At 34.2% G+C, this 18,192-nt stretch overlaps 1 non-coding gene across 1 annotated transcript; it reads right to left on the reverse strand.

The window, feature by feature from the left end:
- Positions 1 to 9,333: 9,333 nt before the first annotated feature.
- Positions 9,334 to 9,440, reverse strand: LOC128034265 (small nucleolar RNA R71). The gene has a single exon (XR_008190395.1). It is a non-coding gene; the product is annotated as a small nucleolar RNA R71 (small nucleolar RNA).
- Positions 9,441 to 18,192: the final 8,752 nt, after the last annotated feature.

Here is an 18,192-nt window from a genome sequence, read left to right on the forward strand (position 1 = left end):
TACCCTTATCCCTAGCCAATCTTTGTCGCAACCTTCACATCCAATCTACTCCTTTGATGCCATAAAGAGTTAACACCTCAAATAAATGAATCTTTTTACTCGGTTCTTTTTGGGAAAAGTTATCATGTCTCGAAAGAGAACTAGATCTTCAAAGACTTCTGTCGAAAATCCAATTGTGATTCAAGATGAGAAAGAAAGGGAAATATTTGATTCCATTCTCAAAAATAAGCCCATGATGTCAGAAAAAAGGTTTCAATTTGAAGAGCAATGCCAAGATGATTGTGCCTTTGTCAATTAGGAAAATAATTGAGGCCTTAAATTGGAATCAATTTTGTGATGCACGACCACTACCTGAAGAGGAATTAGTACGAGAGTTCTATATCAATTTAACCACTCCAGATGCTTCTGAAGTTCTTGTTCATAAAAAGAAGGTACCCTTTACTTCTAAATCCATTAATGATTGGTTTAACCTACCTAGCGTTGAAGAAGATGAATACTTTGCCATGATGACAAATATCAACTGGGATTTTCTTCAACAAGTTACTAATCCAAGATCCCAATGGTTAATAAGAAAATACGACAGTCATTCTTACAGAAAGGAGTACTTAAAACCAATGACTAAGGAATGGTTCTATTTTGTTTAATATAGCTTCATGCCTATCTCACAGAGTTCCACCACTGTTAAAATCACCAAGAGTTCCTTATTCCTTATTCTTTATTTTTGTTCTTAGTTATTCAAATATGTTTGCAAATTGTTTAATTGTTTTTCCATTAACAATGATGACTTAATTTAGTTTTAGTTGGAATAATTGCAATAGTTTGATAAAATCCATTTGAATCATGTTTATGATGTTCTGTGCCTTAGTTGTTAATGCTTCCAATTAAAATCATTTTATGTATTTCGTGCATTAAAATATGTTTGGATGCATTAGAATTAGTTGATCAATCCTAAACAGATGAAAATTTAATGGACATGATAATTGAAAGATGCATGCTTAATTTAGATCCTGATCCGATTAAGTTAAAGGTTCATAATAACCTAAGAGAGTTATATTACCTTGCATAACTTTAGGTTTGTGTGATTAAAGTGTTTCAAACCTGATCCATCCCTACTATTTCACATAAATTCTAAGGAATCCTTAGTTAAATATGGATATAGAAGTGTACATGTTTTTCTAAGTATAAGACTTCAAAAGAACTTATATAAGATTCCAAGTTAATGAATGATCGAGTTGCCAAGAATTTTTTTCCAAAACACTGTTAAACATGGTGAGAATGAATTGAGTCAAGTGTTGTAATTATTCTAACTTATTCATGTTGTTGTTGTTAAACTTCTGAAATTGTTGCTAAACCATCACCTTGCATTTTATTTCATCTCATTTGCATTTAGGTTAATTTGCATCTACTTAATTAATTTAATTTTAACATCTATCACCCCAAGTTATTGCTTTTTCTTTACCAACTTGTAAATTCATCATTTTGCAATTATTTGATTCATAGATACAGTCCCTATAGAGACGATAACTTTTTTATTTACTTAGTACTTGATAACGATTGTGTACATTTGCACATTCCGTCGTGAACCAAGTTCTTGGCATCGTTGCCGGGGACTGTTAATTTAATCATTATTTGTGAAATTATATCTTGCAATTTGGTTTATTTATTTTAATATTTATTTAATTATTTAATTATTTATTGTGATTTTCTTTTCAGGTGTTTATGAGCATAGATTGAATCATGGATTTACTCCTTGTAGACCCTAAAATCGAGAGGACATTTAGAAAAAGAAGACAAGAAAGACTAGCCCAGAGACAAGCTACAGAAATGGACCTTGAAAATCAAAATGATGTTCAAAGGAATAAAGCCATTAATGGGTCGAGCTATAAGGCAGTATGTTGTGCCACTTTTTATTGAGCTAAATTCGAGAATTAGGAGACCAGAGATCGAGGCAGTACAGTTTGAATTGAATCCTGTAATGTTTCAGAAGCCTCAAATAGTGGGTCAGTTTAGTGGAATTCCCACCTTAATTTCGCAAATGGTAGCACTAAACCGTAAAATTTGCACTTCTACTCCAAACCCTTAAATGAGCCTATATCCAAAATCAACACTTAATAAAATAATATATGATTAATTACTAGCCTTGAAACATCCAAAAGCGGTTTGGCCTAAGCAGTGAATTTTCATATTTGAATTATCAAGTAGACTTACACTGTTTTGATATGAAACGCGAGTGCGAATGAGATTTGTAGTCACTTTTGATCCAGGACATTTAAATTAGCACCTAAACATAATTAATCCCCAAAAATAAGTAACCAAAAACCCCCTATTCAAACTTTAAAAGAATTGGCCAAAGAAAAAATTATTAACAAAGCTAAACAGTGCAAGATCTCGCACAAGTTTTCACTTTGCACTACCCATTACCTAGATCTGAGTTGTCGAATGAACATCTTAGTTAATTACTCAATTATGAACATCTAAATTAGATCAAAATATAGGGAAAATAAAAAAAATGCAATAGTAGGGGCAAAAATTGGAGAGAAACGGCAGTCCCAAAACAATGGTGTTCTAAAGGGGGTGGCAACACCACTTGAGGGGATAGAAAAGGTAGATCTGCGGCGACACAAGGAGGGATCATTGGAAAGACAAAAAGAAAATATTTTTAAGGACTATAATGATGATTTATTGGCTATAAAAATAGCAACCAAAAATCAGCACACAAAGCTCAACAATAGAGAAAGAAAAATAGGACTTACTTGCACCGGTACGAGCAAGGGAGAGGGGGCGGCACTGGATAGTAAAGGAGGCTTTTAGGAGCGGAAAAAAGGTAAGTTTAGGGTAGAAAATAGGGCTAGTTTAGGAGGTTTAGAAATTCAATAGGGTGGCTGGAAAACCAAAAATAAACACTTTAATAATAGGGCAGCACAACTATGATGAAATCCCATAGAAAAGAAGAAACTTTGAGGGAAAAATAAAAGATGAGAGGAGAACGACTAGGGTAGGAGAAATTTTGAATTAAGACTAAAAAATAAGAGAAAAATTGATATTTATACCTAGGTTAAAAGGCATGGGCGGAACAAAAATAGGGGAAGGAGAAAAATTAGCAAAATGAAACTAAAGGCAAGGGAATCGAACTTGGGTTTCTATGTGAATTGCAATGTCTCTTTGTCTTCTTTTAACCACTAAGAAAAGTACTCATTATTGAAATAATTTTACCAACTTTAAACCAAAAATTTGGGATGTTACAGGTTGGAAGAAAAAAAATACAAAATAATAAAAATGGTGCAAAGGAAGGAATTTGAACTTGGGTTTCAAGAACAATTTCATCAACACTTAACCAACAGACCAATAACTCACTTTTTTCCCTAAAAATGCACAGATAATCTAAAAAATTAGGGCGTGACCTGTCTCTCTCGGTTCACAAACCTGATTCTATAACCCCTAAATTTTTGGGATGTGACAAGTGGACTGCTCGCGATGTTGCAACATGGAGTTTGGATGTCACAACACAGCAAGCTGAATACTCAAAGGAGTACTCTACCATCAATGTTGCGGCACAACCCTAAAGTTATGCCCTAATAAGTAAACTGCCATCAGTGTCGTTACACAGGGTAGAGGGTGTCATGACACCGATTTGACTGGTCACTTAATGGACCAGGGGATTTCCGTCCACACAATGAACTTTAATGAGTTAGTCGTTTTAGGTTAAGGACCAACTACTAACCCTAGGCCTATAAATACAATTGCTCAGCACAATTTAGACAACGACTTTTACTTAGTTTTAATTTTACTTTCATTTGTAAATTATATTTCTTTACTTGTAATTCTTATTTTAGTTTTATTTCATTCTTCGTGGGATTAGAATTGTGGATGTACCAACTCTTCATAAATTATTGTTTGCACTACTATATTTATATCAGGATTTTTCTCATCTTTATTCTTTATTTGTTACAAATGTTTATCTTTGAAATCAACTATATTGGATGTGTTAGATCCATGAGGAACTAATTTGGTAAGGAGATTAATGAGTGTATGTGGGATTAATTAACACCTATGTAAGGTTTCTTAGTGGGTCAGTTGGTTGGAAAAGGAAGAACTTAAAACCCTAGGATTGACAACCTTAGGAAGTCATGTAGGTAGGAATGAACTTGAAATCGGTATTGCTTGCCGTGAAAACCTTACCCCAACCCAATTTGACTCATTAGGTTAGCAGAAGGCTGAGAGACCCTACTAGATTAATGATTAGCTGATTGGATAGAACTCGAAGTAGGAGTTAATTATGAACATTAAAGCAAGTTAGTCTTCTGTCGTAAAATTGATAAGTTAAAAATGTAGTCTTTCGTTATTTTACTATTCGTATAAAATATCTTTTATTATCACCCTATGAATATTCATAATATAATTTAATTAAAGTACTGCCTAGATCTGTTAGCGTAGGAATTAGCTTCAGTTTAATCAAGCCTTCCTTGGGTAGAATCCTCTGAGTACTTCTAGTACTTTGTTGTAAAATTCTATATTATAACCTAACCCATTGTAACGTCCCAAACCTAACCTAGACGTTATGGTCGAATCTCGAAAGTTACATTAACAACGCTCAAAATTATTTACTTATTGAAAAGAATTAGGTTTGAGTTGTTTTGTGAAAACTAAAAGAATTTAAATATTTAATAATTTTGTTTCTTTGAGAAATACCTAAAAATATAAACATTTAAAAGGAAAGAGCAACATTATATTGTAATGTCATTTTAAATTATTTGAAAATAAAGAATTTGCACTTAAATATTTATAAAATGTATTTGGGAAAAAATATTTTGCAACGGACCTTCATAAACTACTTAGAAAATTACGAGTTATAATTTTGTTTAAAACCAATTAAAATCTTAAATAGTTTAAATAAATTCCATAATTTAAAATACTTGGAATATCATAAATTTTTCATGCACGTATGATAGTTCTAAAGTTTATAAAAATAAACCACACCTCAAAATAAAAAGAAAATGTCCCAAGTCCAAAGTTCACAAACAAAATCCAAATAGTTTTAAAATTCATTATTAAAAATCCATAAGATAAACCCATCCGAAAGGCTCCACCAAATGCTGAATCCAAGTCCTATGTCCGAGTATTACCTGGAAGATTATAATACTAAAGGGGTGAGCTTTTAAAGCCCAGTGTAGGTCTTTTACAAATAAAAGTAAATAAACATATAATCATCAATCAAGTAAATATTTCACTTTATGCACATGATCCTGGCAATGCGGTTTTTATAAAACATTTATGCAGATTTATTTAAAGCATCCTACCTATCACCGCTACACACCAAAATTGAGCTCCCTAGAACTTGTCTATCCAAACACTCCAATTTGTGAACAGTGTCACAGTAATGCAGATAAACTGCCACTTTGGCATGTGAGACATGTGAGACATGTTCATTATATTGCTTATCACTTTGGCATGTGAACACTCCAATTTTTCACTTTGGCATGTGAGACATGTTCATTATATCACTTATCACTTAAAATCACATAGGCATGCTTAACATGCAAATCACATATATACATATCATATCAATATTAAACTATTAAAATAATATTATTTTTGGAATAGTTAATCTAAAATCAAATTATCTGGTAGAGTCCCAATAGGAGTGCACTCTTCCACTACTCAACCACAGAAGACCAACTATCGATGGCCACCAGACACTCATCATTGCGATCGCCAAGACAACAGTCGTACGGTGATGCAAATCTTCGACACCCTTACGACACCCCAAGTTAATCCGGCTACTACCAGTTCGATCCGTGTCAATGATGACCCGATTGGTCCTATCAAACCACTGGTTGGATCGTCGGCTCAATTTTACATATCGAGCTCATTTCGACCAATTTTTGGGTTTTGGTCTTGATTTTGGGATCCCGGGCCTAATTTACGATCTCAGGTCCAATTTTCAAGTTCAATTACCCATTAAGACAATTGATTGACTTGAAAAATAATTTTTCAAAAAATCACTTAAATTTCCAAAATTAAATTTTCAAGAAAATTCTTTAATCAAAATCTCTAATTGAACATTTCTCAAGACCACCTAATTTAATTCCATGTTGAATAAATAGACTCAATAAAATTATTCCCAAAGTGTAGAATTTTATTCTGATTCAAATGCATTCCGATCAAGCTTTTGTTTAGCTAGTGAAGGGACCAATCGGACATATATAATTAGGCTCTAGTTTGAAAACTCCTTAGTGTATATTCTTTACAGAAATAATTCATCCAACTATTTTGTCCAATGACCTCGTATGTGTGTGTTATCCTCATATGATATCCTTGATTCCTTTAAGTTAAATCTGTTCACTCAATACAATCCTATTTTATCTCATTGTCACCATTGTGTCTTCTTAATGATTGATATGATCACTGTCAACAAATAACTATGATAAATTGCTCATTCGAGAACAAGCAACTTGTGGCTACGTTCCATATTTATCAATCCACACAATGCTAATGAGAGGATATCATTAACTATTTAATTGAGCAATGAATTGCTAGTAAACCCATGCCTCACAAGTCATGTACAAAACATACTGGCTAAGGACTCAATCATCTTTAAAGCATAAGCCTCCACTTATATCAAAGCACATGAGTTGCATACACGTGGTCAGTGACTAAATCAGGATTTAGGTAAATCACACCATGAACGTCACAAGTGAATTAATTCACAAATGGATTTAGAATTAATTCATCTTTGGTCCAGCCTAATGTATCATTCTACCAATGAATACATATATGTCTCTACCCGTGGAGTCAACTACTCCGATAACCAAGACTAGCCATCTCCCCAATTGGTATTATAGACAACATAATAATCCTTCTCAGTATTTGAATCAAATGCTCACTTCGATTCTTTTACGGGATTACATACTTATTTAGGTTATGTACTAAAGTAAGTTGTCTTTCTGGCAATGTAAACGTTCTGGCAATGTAAACATTCTTACAATGCCACTTTTCTTTTGTTTGAACTTAGAAAATTAAATAGCTAATATTTGCTTGTCACAATTTCGCTATGCATGCAAAATATGAAAAACAAAAAATACAAAAGATATGATAGTGAAATGTGAAATTAACTTTATTTATTTATTCATTGTGAAATTAACTTTATTTATTTATTCATTGTTTAAATAAATAGAAAATAGTTACATGTTTACTACAATATTGGCAGATTTCCCAATAGACCGACCATTCAAAAAGATATCGTAACTAAATTTTAATACACGAGAGCTTAATACATTATGAGCCTTATGAAAATTCTGTCAAGAGAGAAACAATGAGGAAGAGTGGTTCTCAATCAACCCTTGTACTTACACTATCTCGGTTGAAACGGAAAGGTTGATGGTTCGTCTTGATTTCGATCCAGAAAAATTGAATGATCTAAAGAAAGGGTTGATTAAGAGTAATTTTATGATATAAAGACTTAGAATTTAAGAAACTAAGATAAATAAATACTAAAAAATTTTGTTTACTAAAACGAATGATATAGGCTGAAAATGATGAAGAAAAGAGGAGGAAACACAACCGTTGATGGTTGTGCTACGACGGCGATGGTGGTGGTCAAGACAATGGTCCAGTGATGGAAGAGCCAAACTAGTGGAGGAGAAAGAAAAGGTGATGGGTTTGGATCTCTTGATAAAAGAAGGAGAAATGAGAAGAGGAAAAATAAATAAATAAAGAAGTAATGTTTCGCAATAGTGCGCGGTGGTTGTACAGTGGTGGACGTCGATGCTAAGACGGTGATAGAACAAAAAAATGAAGAGAAGTGGTGCTGAAAATAAGGTTTAGTGGTGGTGATGATTGTTCAAACCAAGGAACGATGGGGGAGAAGAGGAAATAGAGAGAAGATGGGTGGTTTATGGCTAAATAAAAGAGAAAACAGATAGAGAATGGAGGATTTTTAGGAAAGTTCGACAATGAGAGGGGGTAACTAAAAAGATGGATGAAAAGGGGTGTTTTCAAACATTTCTAGGTTCAATGAACAACACTCATGGTAATGGTGAAGAGAATGGCAAGTTAGGAGGACAAGGGAGTGAAAAGGGGATCATGTCCTCATAAGTATGGTATGTTGACTTAACAAGAAAGGAAAGAATCTTCCCTTAGCATGGTAAGAAAGGTTGGATGGCAAGGGGTATTTAGCACATGGAAATTTTACAAAAAAATTATTAATTAAAAAGGTGATGATAAGGAGCCTTGAACTTAAGACCTATAGGATTTAATTATAACTCCGAACCACTTAACCACTTCACTCCTTTTTTTTAATTTAACAAAAAATATTTAAAACATATCATGTAACCTTTGCTAAGGTTGAAAAAAAATTGCACCACATAGAAAATAATGAGAGGGAAGGAATTCAAACACTGATCAACAAGGACAGCTCCACCAATACTCAACCATTAAAAAAAATTAGGCATGACCACTCTCGGTTCATTAATCCAATTTCTACTAACCCAATTTTTGGGATGTGACACTCGTATACTTGCGAAAACCACCTAACTAATTATCTTTCATAGTAGTAATCTCACTTTTGGCATTGGTACGTTGGAAGGCGATTAAGTTTTTGGTGTCGTTGCTGAGGAGGTTTCACCATTAAATTGATTTTAATTTTTATGCTTTATAGAATAGTTAGGATTTTTTGAAAAATATATAAATACGATTTTTATTTTTAGTTTTATTGATTTAATTTACTAACTTATTTATTTTCTTTGTGGATTTCAGTGTATGACTTGGAGTACGGGCACACCTATAGAGCCAGACACTAATCTAGAGAGAATCGTTCACTGTAATCATCGAAAGCAACAACAATAGCATATGCAAAATAACCCACCTGTTGTAGTTGATCCACCACATGATAATCTATTACTCGATGATCCGCACTTACAACGCTTACCACTACCACCGCCAGAGTTGTCAATAGAGCCTCCAATGGCTTAGGAAGAACAGACGCTCAGAAACTATGCACTACCGAACCTGAACGCAATACAGGGCTACATAACAAGACCAACAACCACAGTAAATAATTTTGAGATAAAGCCGACAATGATCCAGAACAACTTACAATTCAGATGAATAATGATGGAGGACCCAAACTAGCACTTAAAATGGTTTTTCCAACTTCGTGATACTTTCAAATTTAATGGGGTCACCAATGACGCTATTCGTCTTCGATTGTTCCTCTTCTACTTAATTGATAACACCTTTTCTTAGTTAGATTCGCAATCACTAGGATCCATCATGACATGGAACAAACTTGTAGAAATTTTTTTGTACAAGTTCATTCCTATTAGCAAAACGATCCAACTAAAAAGGGAGATCACAAACTTCAAGTAGATGGAAGGAGAGAATTTTCACGAAGCTTGGGAGTGGTTTAAGTTGTTGATACAAAAATGCCCTAATCATGGTCTACTTGAATGGCTAAGGTTACAAATGTTCTACAGCAGGCTAGATGCACAGTCTAGGTTAGGACTAGATAGAGCTGCATGAGGAGCCTTGATGAACCGAACATACGAGGATGCCTATCAATTGACAGAGAATACGGCTATGAATTCCTAACAGTGGCTGAATGAGAGATTTACCTATAGTTCAAGACCATTCATGGCCAAAGTTGTCCACGAAGAGGATAAGTACTAACAAATATTGGACAAGCTTAACCAATTAGAATAAACATATCAAAGGCCCAAGATGAATGAAACAGCTAGAACAATCGACCAATACCCTAAGAACCAAGCCGAAGATGTGAACTACATCAGGAATAAGGGTGGAAATCCCTATTCCAACACTTATAATCCTAGCTGAAAAGACCAACCAAATCTGAGATGGGGTGGTAACCAAGGAGGAGGTAACAATACTATCCAAAATCGACAAAATATTACTTACCAACCTCCTTCGTTGTAGAAAACTCAAGAAAGGGTCAACACCAATGATCATACTGTATGTGGTCAAAGGCTGGATCGAAAAGCGAGAGAGATGCAATCAATGTGAATAGAAGTGCAACAAGTGCAATTTGAACGCATTCAAACCAGAACCACGTTGACTAAACTTGAAGATCATATGAGCCAATTGATGATTATGTGATTTGCCACAATTCGTTGTGGCAAATTAAAGTCTTTTTAGCACTTAACGATCTTGTTTTCTAGTATTTTTATATGTTTTTATTCCATTTTTTATTTTTATTGCTTTATGTTTAAATTATGCAAAATAAGTGTTTTTATGCAATTTTGAGTTATGTCATGATCTAATGGGCCACTGTGGGCCAAGGGATGAATTTACGACTATATTTAGTGTGTAGGACATTATTTTTGGGCTAGGAACACGAGGGACAAATACAATGTTGCGACACCGAGGAATGATGTTGCAACACCAGACTTTGAAGCCAAAATATCCAAAAAAATGAAGGCAGTGTCGCGACATCGATCCTGTGGTATCGCAACACTGAGCGACAATTAGGAAAATTAATTGTGGGTATTTTTGTCCACACAATGTAATTTAATAAGATTTTTGGGCTGTTAACCAACCCTAATTAGGTCAGATTATAAACTCTATAAATAGGCACTTAGTTAGTTTTAGGGTTTTATTTTAGTTTTTATTTTATTTCAATTTAGTCCTTTATACAGCTTTTTTTCTTGTTTAACAAGGATTCAATTTCGATCCAAGCGTTCAATTTAATAGTTTTTAGTTATTTCTTTTCGGATTCCAATTGTAATTAGAGTGATCTCCACAACTGTTAAATGAAATTTTACTTCCGCACATGAATCGATATCGAAACAGATTTATTTTCTTATTCCTTTATTAAATTTACTGCCTTGTATGTTAAATATAAGTTTAGGGGTTATTGCATCTAGATCCATGAATAGCTAATTTCATTAGGGAGATTAACGAACGGATGTGTGACTAATTCACAAATGAATTAGGGTTTAAATTATGTACGATTAAACCTTAGGAAGTGATGCCCTAGGAAGTAATTTAGGATAAACGAGATTGAGAGATAAATTTACCGAGAAAATCATAATTTATCCCGATCAAGAAAGTGAGGTCGAAAGGTAAGCGGGTATTGGTTGATTAATTAATTAGTTAGAGGTTGAGTGGCAATAACCGGTTAGTTAATAGCTAATTCAATAAAACCCGAGTTCTGAAGTTAATTAGGAGCACTGAAGTGAGTTGATCTCCTGCTTGTTTTATTTCAATTTATTTTGATTATTAATTGGATGATTTTTGTTTTAGATAATTTTATGTTAGTTTGATTAATTAATTTTAATTTGGTTTTTCATAATATAATTTTAAATTAGTACTGTTTAACCCTATTAGTGTTGAAAATTAATTTAAGTTTAATTCAACCACCCTTGGTATAATCTTTGGAATGCTTCTCAGAGTGTTTCGTTGTAACATACTTTACTATCTTACAATTTAACTTGTATATTTGTGAACACCGCTGTTTCATCTTCAATCTATGTTGTCGCAATATTTCTAGTCCAGACATTCGCACGTTTGGCGGTTGTCAAGCTGTTGGTACTATTGCTGAAACAGTTTCGACATTAAACTGAATTTAATTTTATACATTTTAATAGGATAAATAGTAATGTTTAGAATTATAGATACGAATTTACTTTTCAGTTATTTTATTTTTATTTCATTTTAAATTTAATTTATTAATTTTATTTCAAATTCCTTTTTATTGCATTGTATGACTCGAAGTGGAACCATTCCAATTGAGCCAGATCCTGAACAGGAGAGAATCTTGAGGCTAACCCGTCAACAAATGCAAAATAATCCACCCGTGGTAGCTGACTTAGCCTAGGAAAATCCTTTGTTTGACTAACCACCAAACTACCAGCACTGTTCCAAAGAAAGCCACTGATGGCTCGACCAGAGTGAACCTTACGTGAATATGCGCTATGTTATTTGAGGTAGTATCAAGAGGCCAGCATTTAACGTGAAAAATTTTGAGATTAAGGCGGCCACAGTCCAAATGATACAAAATATTTTTCAATTTCAGGGAAATATGATGGAAAACCCGAACCAGCACTTAAAGAGATTCCTAAAGTTATGCGACACGTTCCAATATAATGAGGTGACCGGTGATGCAATCCATCTCCGATTGTTTTCGTTCTCACTTTGCGACAACGCCTATGAATGGCTCGATTCACAAAGGTTAAGTTCAATAATGATATGGGATGATTTAGTGGGGAAATTCTTTCACAAATTTTCCTCATTAGTCGAACCATCCAATTAAGGCATGACATTGCTAATTTTAAGCACTTAGAAGGCGAGACATTGTACAAAGCATGGAAACGCTTCACGTTGCTAATTAGGAAATGCCCACACCATGGTATTTAAGATTGACTACAATTTCAATTTTTTTTATAATGGATTGGATGGGAGCTTAAAACCCGGTTTAAATGGCCAATCGGCTAGATCCTTCATAAACAATACCTATGAATGAGTATGTCAATTGATCAAGGATATGGCTATGAACTCGTACATGTGGGCTAATGAGAGCTTTTCATATAGCCAGAAGCATTCAATGGCTAAGGTGGTCAAGGAAGACAACAAGTATCAACAATTTTGGAGAAATTATATCATCTAGAGACCACTGTTAAACCGTCTATGAATGATATTGCTCAAAGCTACATTTTGCATTCGAAGACCTAATTAGAGGAAGTGAATTACTTGGAAAATAGGGGTGGAAACCCCTATTCGAACACTTACAACCCCGGTTGGGAGGACCATTCGAATCTAAAGTGGGGAGATAATCAAGGTAGTGAAAACCCAACTTCAAATCGACCAAACCCTCCATACCAACCTAGCTCAAAAGAGATCTATGGGTAATGGCCATGTTGGTTGTTGTCAGCAATTGGACCAGACTGAAAATGAGATGCAACTCATAAGGTTCAACATTCAACACGTAAAGACTGAATGCACACAAACTCATACCAATGTCGTCGAATTAAAGGAAGAGATGCACAATATCATGAGTGCATTGAATGAGATGTAGAGGAAAATAGGCATAGGTATTCCAAGTAATAAAGAAAATAAACCCTGGAGGGACAAAACTTTGTAAACTCCGTTCGGGTAAAACTTTGTAAACTCGGAAAAGCCTATTAATGAATGACAAATTCGAGACGGAAGACCAAAACCTTGATGAGCTTAGAACGAAAGTCCACATGGAAGAAAGATTCAAACCGGTAACTGAGTTGGAAAATACTCTACACTCGAAACTAGTGCCATAAAATGTACCATTTCCATTGAGGTTGGAGGACAAGCAACAAAGGGATAAAGAGGAAATCATAAGTTTTCTAAATCTTTTCAAATCCCTTAACATTATTTTTCCACTCTTAGAGCGATAAGATACCTAAATATGCCAAATACCTAAAAGAAATAATGTTTAGGCATAAGAAATTAACGAAAGGTGAGGAAATTAAAATTGATGCCTCTTATAGTGCCATAATTGCCTGAAAATACCCCCAAAGCTAAAAGATCCGAGAAGTTTTAGAATTCCTATGGAGATAGGGAATAACCATTTTAGCAAGGACCTTTGTGACTTAAATGCCAACATAAATTTGATGCCCTGATCAACATACTTTAAACTCGGATTGGGGGAGTTAAAAAATACAAAAATTACACTACAATTAGCCAGTAGGTCTCTCGTACACCCTAAAGGTGTACTTGAAGACTTATTGGTTAAGGTTAGGGATTTTAAAATCCACATCGATTTTGTTGTCCTGGTGAAAACACGAAAATTTATGTGTTTTTACATGCCCTTTTTAACTTAAAATCATGTTATTTCGGTTAAATTCTTGTCAAAAAATAATTAAATGTTATAAAATGATTAAATTATGTTAAAAATATGAACATGATGAATTTTAATTAATTTTATAGTTAATTTTTATTAATTTTGACTATTTTCGACAGATTCGCACAAAGGGCGAAAATTGGCTGACAAACAATGCTCGGAGAATAAAACCGAGAAGCAATTTGAAGCATCGAGGCAAATTCATTTCCAGCCTAAGATGGTCCAAATATGTTTTAATTCATAATATAATTAATTTTAATTTATTCCCAATTTAATTTGGGCTAAATAAATTATTATTAATTAATTATAGAAAAAAAGGGTCTAGTTGAACCGCATTGGTTGAACCGAATCTAGTGAGCCGAACCAGCCACCAATTGGGCTACCCAGAACCGTCCATATGCTGACCAGAATCAGCATTTTAGCTGACTAAATAAGCTACAAAGAAGCCCTTGAAGAACTTTCAACCTTGCATTCAAATCCCTCTAAAAAATGTGGCTTTATGGATTTGCCCCAGGTAGCAAAGTTGAATCTCTCAACTTTGCCATGTGTGTGGCCGGCCAAGGGGGGTCTCTTTTGCTGATGGAATTTTCTATTTTTAGCAGCCACAATCAGCTATAAAAGTCACCCCTTGTTGATCATTCAATTCATCTCTCACACTCTCATTTTCTCTTCTCCTTTCTTACTTTCTCTCAACTTTTCCTTTCCATTTCCCCTTTTGTTCAAGTGCCGATTTCTTCTCTTGGGAAAGAGGTCCTCATCAGCCATTTTTGAGCAGAAATTAAAGTGTTCATAAGTCACCTTTATAGCCGAGGACAACGAAGAATGAAGAACAGAGCAATCAGTCAAGCCACGGAGAAACATCGGATTTGCTTCTTGTTCCCTATCTCTTTAAATTTCGTTGTTGTTTTGACAAGCATGTTTATGAATATTTATGCTATTGAAATGGTTATGTTAATCAATCTAGCTTGAATTTAATCCATGTTGGGTTGATTATATTTTTCCTGCTTGAATTATTGAAATTGTGTTTGTGCTGTTATAGGCCTCGGTAAGATGCTTGATTAAGTAAAATCATGCCTAAGTTATTCTTGTAGTATTAATTGTTAGATAACTAATGAATTAATTATTAAATCGTATGGAAATTGTATTTAATCGACAGAATACTTAACCAGTGCATGTTTATTCTTCTAAGGCAGCTGAAGTTAATTTAGCATTGTATTTGGCGATACATATGCCTTGCATAACTTGCAAGATTATTGTGATTAAACTGTTTCAAGGTCGAGATACTCTGTTACCTCACTTGATCTTTTATATGCTTGTGAAAATTGATTAATCGCTTGGATTAACATTGAAAAATGTTCAAGAGATTGATTAATTTAATAAGTATGTATGAGCAGTAGTTAGCAAATTACCAAGTTGCTGTGAATTTGTTTGTAGCAGTATAAGCATAAGTTTAATAATTCTAAGTTAAAGGAATGTAATTAATCCAACACAATTATATCATCTTGATTAAACCTTATTTGAAATCGTGCATTAGAACCTTTTTATTTTTAATTTTTTTATTTAGTTTTTAACCTTTAGTTTTAATCATCTTTAAACCAAAATATTTTCCCTCACCAAAGTGTTTTAACATTAATTTCATAAATATTCCTTTTTACAGTCCCAGTGGGTATGATAATTCGACATTTACTTGTCACTTTATTACTTGTTGTGATTGTGTACACTTGCACATTTCGCCGTTCCACCTAGACTTCAAGGAGGACCAAGATATTCCCATTCTGTTGGATCGGCCATTTTTTGCTACGTCTAGATCAACCATCACTCTTGAAAAGTTCGAGTTAATAATGAAAATCGATGGGAAGATAGAAGTCTTTAAATGTGGCCATGATTTTGAAAATATGGAATATGAAAATAAATTTGGGGAGGATTGTTATATAATTTCTTTTAGAACCCCTAACAACATTGGTCAAAGGTACTGTTCGAGCTTAATATGTGTAGGAAAACATGGGTCGAAGGAGACCAACAAGTGGAAAGATCCTGGATGGAAGAGAACATGTTGGATAGACCAAGACGATCGATAAAGGGGCAACATGAAAATGCATGGAAGCAAGGGCTACTAGATGAGTCTGTTAGCCACACTTAATTCCATCATGAAACTTTGAATAATTGTTGTAAATTTTTGTACATTTGAATTGTTGGGCTTTTGTTTTGGACTTTAATTTGGTTAGAATTTTAATTGGAGTAAGATTAAGGCCTTGGGCAGCTAAAGGTAGCCTCTTAGGGACCTATTTCAAATTAGGAGTAAAACAGAGGAACCAACACGCCCCAAATCTCGATGTTGCGACCCTGAACTTTGAAACTCCCAAGATTTTTAAATTAGGGAAGTGTTACGATACCACATCTCTCTATGTCACGACACTATATTTCAAACTTAAAAAATTTTCAATTTCTATCTCGTGTCGCAACACTACACATCAACGTCGCGACATGACATTTTGAACCAACAATAATTTGAAAATTTTGGCCCATATCATGACACCGTGTTCCCGTGTCACAACACGAATCTTCAAACCTAAAACCTAGAGTATTCGAAGTACGGTGTCAAGACACCAACACCCAGTGTCAAGACACCAACATCGAGTTTGTAATTTTTGACCCATTTTCTGAGCAACCCTCCTAACAACATACTCTTTCCACTTCCCTCCTTATCGGATTTCCACCATTATTTGCGAGTTCTCTTCTCCTTTTCACGCCATTACTGGCACTTCTCTACTACTCTCCTCTATTTACAGCCACTCCGTCGACCAACAATCTAACTGAAATGTTCTTCATTTTTTTTCTTTTTTTCTTTTTATTTCATTGTATTAGTTATGTTTGGATTATATTTTTATATATTACATTCAAATGGCACCTAGAAAGTTTGTTGCACTACGCAACCGAGCAAATCAAGGGAATTTGATTCTACCCTATTTCAGAGCTAAGAAGTTGAAAAGTACTTCTTGGAACTCAAAGGCAAGACTTTCATTCAAGAACGCAAGTTTAATCCATTGTTCAATTTGAATGATGAAATTTGGGACTTGATTCAAACAAACCATTGGATCGAATTTTATCTCACACCAAAAGAGTCAGCAATTGACCCAATGGTGTACAAGTTTTAATCATCGCTAAAAGAGTGAAAAAAGAATAAATCACAACACGACATGCACACTCATGTGACCGTCCAAGGAAAAGAGATCATTTGTACTCCTCGAGAGATTTGTAATTTTTACAATGCGCCATACTATGTCTCTGATACTTTAGATACATTAGATATTGATTATTTCAAAGACATAGATATGGACAATATCGTTAATTATTTAACCAAGGGGAAAAGCATTTGGAAACGCCAACCAAATACAAACATCCCATTATTGTTCAATCAGGAAATCATGTTCCTGGTTTCCAAAATGGGGATGAAGTTTATCTACACTCGAATCTCACTAGCCTTGGATGTGTCTAACATTATTGCATTTCGAGTTGTTTTGCTTTACTGTATCTTGCAGCATTGATAGGTCGGGATATTTTTTCCGCACCTAGTGTCTACCCTGTGCAAGAAAGCCAAGGTCTTGATGTCCACATTGGAGCAATTCATTAAGCCTACAAAGAGCAATGATCGCCTCCAGATGTACCAAAGTCCAGAATGTAAATACTGCACTAAAAATGTGGAATTGAAGCAGTGTTCGCAAGTATATGGGTTAGGTTGTAATTAGTTTTACAATAAAGTATGTAAGTACTCCGAGGACCGTACCCAAGGGAGGCAAGTACTAAATTAAAGTTAACCTAAACACAAATAGAATAAATTAGTAATTTAAGTAATTATATTACGATAACACATAAAGAATGGGTTTTTAGATTTCTATAAATATATAAATAAAGAAAACTGCATAAATAAACTAGACTTCGGATCACTAATTTCTAAGCTTAATCAAATCTAGACATGGGTGATTAGCTCACTTTGGTGGTCATAACTAATTCCTATTTCGGGTTTCTATTCAATCAACTAGTTGTTACCCTACCAAGATCTCTCGATCTTCCACTAAACTAATAAGTCGGCAAGAACAACTTATCTCTCGACCACATAGTCTAGACTGGTTTGTGGATAAGGTGTTCAATGATAGCCCATACCAATTTTGGCTTAATTCCCACCTAAATGACTTCCTAGGGTAGCCAAGACTAGGGTTTAAGTTATTCCTCTCCCAAACAGCTGATTCGCTAAGAAAGCCCTACATAATAATTAGTTAGTCAAACCTCCACTCACTAATCCCCAATAAGAGGATTAGTTCCTCGTGGAATTCATAAACATAATAAACTTGATAATAAATATATGCATG

The sequence above is a fragment of the Gossypium raimondii genome, chromosome 10, assembly GCF_025698545.1.
Source record: "Gossypium raimondii isolate GPD5lz chromosome 10, ASM2569854v1, whole genome shotgun sequence".
Classification (NCBI taxonomy): Eukaryota; Viridiplantae; Streptophyta; class Magnoliopsida; order Malvales; family Malvaceae; genus Gossypium; species Gossypium raimondii.